Raw genomic sequence first — 6,117 nt, forward strand, 5'->3', positions numbered from 1 at the left:
CTGTCCTGGCAAAGGCAGCCACCTGAAGTGGGGCTCCCTGAACCAATATCGCTAGTGGTTTTAGTGGCATGAAGGTGCGGAGACAAGTGGGCGCTTTGGACAACCCCTGAGACTGTGGCTGGGAACGGGCCCTGCCTGTGGGAGATTGCATGGCTCCGCAGAGTTTGTAGAGGAGGAGCTGGTATGTTCTGCACCATCCAGAGGGGAGCAGACTGAAGCTACTCTCTGAGGCAGAGGTCTAGGTACAGTTTGCTTTCCACTAAACCTCCAATAAGCCTCAAAAAGTCAGCAAAGAACAAAAACTTCCAGAGAACAAAAGCCTATAAAACTGGTTTCCATAGAGCCCAGCCCCTTGATAGGGAGCAGAAGGACTCAACCCAAGCAAGACTGACTGAAAAACAATGCAGCAGGCCCCTCTCCCAGAAGCCAGTCAAAAGAATGAGAGGACACCACCACAGGGTCCCCATAAAACTGTAAAATCCCAGTATCAGAGGAAAACAATATATTAAGCTTCCGGTATTGCCCTAAAACCTGTACATTTCATAGATACAACTTTTATTTTTCATATTTTCTCACTATTCTTGTTCTTTAAAATTTTTTTTAAACCTATTTACCATTACAACTAGAAGTTAATACAACATATTCCATAATAACTTTTTAACTTAATTTTTTTCATACATATACCTGTATTTTTCTTTTTCTTTTCTTTTTTTTTTTTAATATACATATAGATACAAGTTTCAAGGCAATCTTCCTATATACAATACTACCCCTATATATTAACCAGTTTTACTCTCCCTTTATCTCTGGAAATTTGAGTCCTTTAACAAAGATATCAAGATACATCTAGGAAGAATCAAATGTCCTTGCCCACATTGAGGATTTATAACCACTCTCCCATCTTTTTCTTCTGTCCATGTTTCTGTGTATTTGTTTTTATTCTGGTATTATATGAATCTCATCCTTGAGGTCCATTTTGGCTGGGTTCTTTTTTTTTTCTTGTCATTTACTTTTGTCAGTCTTTTTGTTTGCCTGTTTGTGTTTGTATACCTTATAAATCTTACCTTGGGGGGCTATTCTGGCTGGGTCTTCTCTTTTTTTTCTGTCTCTCTTTTTCTCTCTCTCTCTTTTTCTTTTTTCTTTCTTTTTGGTGGTGACTTCCAATTGCTCAGAAGTGTTTCAGAGTGCACCTTGCCTCGATTGCAGTTGATATATTCAGCTACACATCCCCTCAATGACTTCTTACCAAAATGACTAGAAGGAGGAACACCCAATGAGGAAAAATTCAGAGAGTGTGCCATCTCCATCAGAGCTACTGGGTATGGACATAAACAGTATGTTAGAAAGGGAATTCAGGGGCACCTGGGTTGCTCAGTGGGTTAAGCCTCTGCCTTTGGCTCAGGTCATGGTCTCAGGGTCCTGGGATTGAGCCCCACATCGGGCTGTCTGCTCAGCAAGGAGCCTGATTCCTCCTCTCTCTCTCTGCCTACTTGTGATCTGTCAAATAAATAAATAAAAAAAGAAAAAGAAAGATAATTCAGGGTAACAATTATCCAGGCAATGACTAGGTTGGAGAAAACCATTAGTGACAACATGGAATTGATTAGGATAGAAGTGAAAGCTGCCTGGGAAGAAGTTAAAAATGCTATCAATGAGATTGAGTCTAATATAAATACTCTAACATCTAGGGTAACCGAGGCAGAAGATAGAATTAGTGATCTAGAGGACAAATTGATGGAGAAAAAGGATCAGGAGGGAGACTGGAACAAACAGCTTAGAAGCCATAAAAACAGAATTAGGGAAATAAATGATGCCATGAAATGTTCCAACACCAGAATTATTGGGATCCCTGAGGAGGAGAAAGAAAAAAGGCTAAAAAATATAGTTGAACAAATTCTCCATGAAAATTTTCCCAATCTGGGGAATGGAACCAGTGTTCATGTCCTAGATGTAGAAAGAACACCCCCTAAGATGAACAAATCTAGAAAGACATCAAGGCACTTGATTGAAAGACTGACAAATCATAATTTTAGGCAAGAGCTTTTGAGAGCAGCTGGGGGAAGAGATTCCTTATGTACAGTGGAAGGTCCATCAGAATAATGTCAGACCTGTCCACAGAAACCTGGCAGCCCAGAAAGGGCTGGCAAGACATATTCAGGGCACTAAATGAGAAGAACATGCATCCAAGAATACTTTATCCAACAAGGTTGACATTCAAAATGGATGGAGAGAGAAAGAGCTTCCAAGACTGGCAAGGTTTAAAAGAGTATGTGACCACCAAGTCGACACTACAAAAAATATTAAGGGGTGTTCTATAAAAGAAGAAAGAACCCAAGAGTGTCAGAACAGAAATTTACAGAGACAATCTATAGAGACAAGGACTTCACAGATAACATGATGTCAATAAAAACGTATCTTTCAGTAATCACTCTCAACATGAATGGCCTAAGCACTCCCATAAAATGGCACAGGGTCACAGATTGGATAAAGCAACAGGACCTGACCATATATTGTCTACAAGAGACCAATTTGGAACCCAAGGATACATCCAGACTGAAAGTGAAGGGATGGAGAAGCATCTTTCATGCCAATGGGCCTCAAAAGAAAGCTGGGGTAGCAATTTGCCTATCAGATAAATTAGATTTTAAACTGAAGACTGTAGTCAGAGATAAAGAAAGACACTACATCACTCTTAAAGGATCTATCCATCAAGAAGATCTAACAATTGTAAATATTTGTGCCTCAATACGGGAGCAGCCAACTACATAAGACAACTGTTAATCAAGATAAAGAGTCATACTGATATGAATACATTAATAGTAGGGAATCTTAACATGGAACTCTTAGTAACAGACAGATCATCCAAGCAGAAAATCAATAAAGAAACAAGACCATTGAGTGACACATTGGACCAGATGGACCTCATAGATATATATAGAACCTTCCACCCTAAAGCAACAGAATACTCATTCTTTTTGAGCACACATGGAACTTTCTCCAGAATAGACAACTATTGGGTCACAAATCAGGGCTCAACTGATACGAAAAGATTGAGATTATTCCCTGCATATTCTCAGACCACAATGCTTTGAAACTGGAACTCAAGCACAAGGAAAAGTTTGGAAGGAATTCAAACACTTGGAAGCTAAAGACCATCTTGCTTAAGAATGTTTGGATTAACCAGAAAATCAAAGAAGAACTTCAACAATTCATGGAAACCAATGAGAATGAAGACATTTTGGTTCAAAACCTAAGTGATACAGCAAAGGTGGTCCTAAGGGGGACATACATAGCTATCCAAGCCTCACTCATAAAAACTGAAAAATCCAGAATACACCAGCTCTCTTTACACCTTAAAGAACTGGAGAATCAACAACAAATTAAGCCAACCCCAGACACAAGGAGGGAAATAATTAAGATTAGAACAGAGATCAATGAGATAGAACTAAGGATGCAATAGAACACATCAACAAAACTGGAAGCTGATTTTTTGAAAGAATCAATAAGATTGATAAACTATTGGCCAAACTAATCCAAAAGAAAAGAGATAGAACCCAAATTAATAAAAGTATGAATGAAAAAGGAGAGATCACAACTATCACCAAGGAAATAGAAACAATCATCAGAAATTATTATCCACAGTTATATGCCAATAAGTTAAACAACCTAGATAAAATGGATGCATTCCCGGAAACCAAAAACTTACAAAACTGAATCAGGAAGAAATTGATAACCTGAATGGACCAATATCTAGTAACAAGATTGAACCAATGATCAAAAACCTCCCAAAAAACAAGAGCCCAGAACCTGATGGATTCCCTGGAGAATTCTACCAAACATTCAAAGAAGAAATAATACCTATTCTCCTGAAGCTGTTTCAAAAAATAGAAACAGAAGGAAAACTTCCAGACTCTTTTTATGAAGCCAGCATTAACCTGATCCCCAAATCAGGCAAAGACCCCACCAAAAAGGAGAATTTCAGACCAATATCCCTGAGGAATATGGATGCCAAGATTCTCAACAAGATCCTAGCTAATAGGATCCACCAGTACATTAAAAAGATTATCCACCATGACCAGGTGGGATTTATCCATGGGATGCAAGGGTGGTTCAACATTCACAAATCAATCAATGTGATAGAACAAATCAATAAGAGAAGAGAGAAGAACCACATCGTTCTCTCAATTGTTGCAGAAAAAGTATTTGACAAGATACAGCATCTGTTCCTGATTAAAACCCTTCAAAGTACAGGGAGAGAGGGAATATTCCTCAACTTCATAAAATCTATGAAAAACCCACAGCAAATATCATCCTCAATGGGGAAAAGCTGACAGCCTTTCCTCTGAGATCAGGAACATGACAAGAATGTCCACTCTCGCCACTGTTATTCAACATAGTACTAGAAGTCCTAACAACAGCAATCAAACAACAAAAAGAAATAAAAGGTATTCAAATTTGCAATGAAGAAGTCAAACTCTCTCTCTTCACAGATGATATGATACTTTATATGGAAAACCCAAAAGACTCCACCCCCAAACTACTAGAACTCATGCAGCAATTCAGTAATGTGGCAGGATACAAAATCAATGTACGGAAATCAGTTGCTTTCTTATACACTAACAATGAAAATATAGAAAGGGAAATGAAAGAATTGATTCCATTTACTATAGCACCAAGAACCATAAGATATCTGGGAATAAACCTAACCAAAGAGAACTTGAAGAACTACAGAACACTCGTGAAAGAAATTGAAGAAGACACGGAAAGATGGAAGAGCATTCCATGCTCATGGATGGGAAGAATAAACATTGTTAAAATGTCTATACTGCCTAGGGCCATCAATACTTTCAATGCCATCCCAATCAAAATTCCACTGGCATTTTTCAAAGAGCTGGAGCAAACAATCCTAAAATTTATATGGAACCAAAAGAGACCCCAAATTGCTAAGGAAATGTTGAAAAAGAAAAACAAAACTCGGAGCATCACGTTGCTTGATTTCAAGCTTTACTACAAACAGTGATCACCAAGACAGCATGGTACTGGCACGAAAACAGACATATAGACTAGTGGAACAGAGTAGAGAGCCTAGATATGGACTCTCAACTCTATTGAGGACTCTGTGGTCAAATATTGACTCTATGGTCAAATAATCTTTGACAAAGCAGGAAAAAATATATAGTGGAAAAAGAAATTTCCTTCAATAAATGGTGGTGGGAAAATCAAACAGCTATGTGTAGAAGAATGAAACTCGACTATTCTACACCATACACAAAGATAAACTCAAAATAAAAGATCTCAATGTGAGGCAGGAATCTATCAAAATCCTAAAGGAGAACATAGGCAGTAACCACTTCAACATCGGCCACAGCAACTTCTTTCAAGATATGTCTCCAAAGGCAAAGGAAACAAAAACGAAAACGAACTTTTGGGACTTCATCAAGATCAAAAGCTTCTGCACAGCAAAGGAAACAGTCAACAAAACAAAGAGGCAACCCACGGAATGGGAGAAGATATTTGCAAATGACACTAGAGATAAAGGGCTGATATCCAAGATCTATAAAGATATCCTCAAACTCAACACACACAAAACAGATAATCATTTCAAAAAATAGGCAGAAGACATGAACAGACACTTCCCCAAAGAAGACATACAAATGGCTAACAGACACCTGAAAAAATGTTCATCATCATTAGCCATCAGGGAGATTCAAACCCAAACCACATTGAGATACCACCTTACACCAGTTAGAATGGCCAAAATTAACAAGACAGTAAACAACAAATGTTGGAGAGGATGTGGAGAAAATGGAACCCTCTTACACTATTGGTGGGAATCTAAGTTGGTGCAGCCACTTTGGAAAACAGTGTGGAGATTCCTTAAGAAATTAAAAATAGAGCTACTCTATGACCCTGCAATTGCACTACTGGGTATTTACCCCAAAGATACAGATATAGTGAAAAGAAGGGCCATCTGTACCCCAATGTTCATAGCAACAATGGCCACAGTTGCCAAACTGTGGAAAGAACCAAGATGCCCTTCAATAGATGAATGGATAAAGAAGATATGGTCCATACCTCCAACAGAAAGGATGAATACCCAACTTTTGTATCAACATG

The sequence above is a fragment of the Mustela lutreola genome, chromosome 4 (genome assembly GCF_030435805.1).
Source record: "Mustela lutreola isolate mMusLut2 chromosome 4, mMusLut2.pri, whole genome shotgun sequence".
Classification (NCBI taxonomy): domain Eukaryota; kingdom Metazoa; phylum Chordata; class Mammalia; order Carnivora; family Mustelidae; genus Mustela; species Mustela lutreola.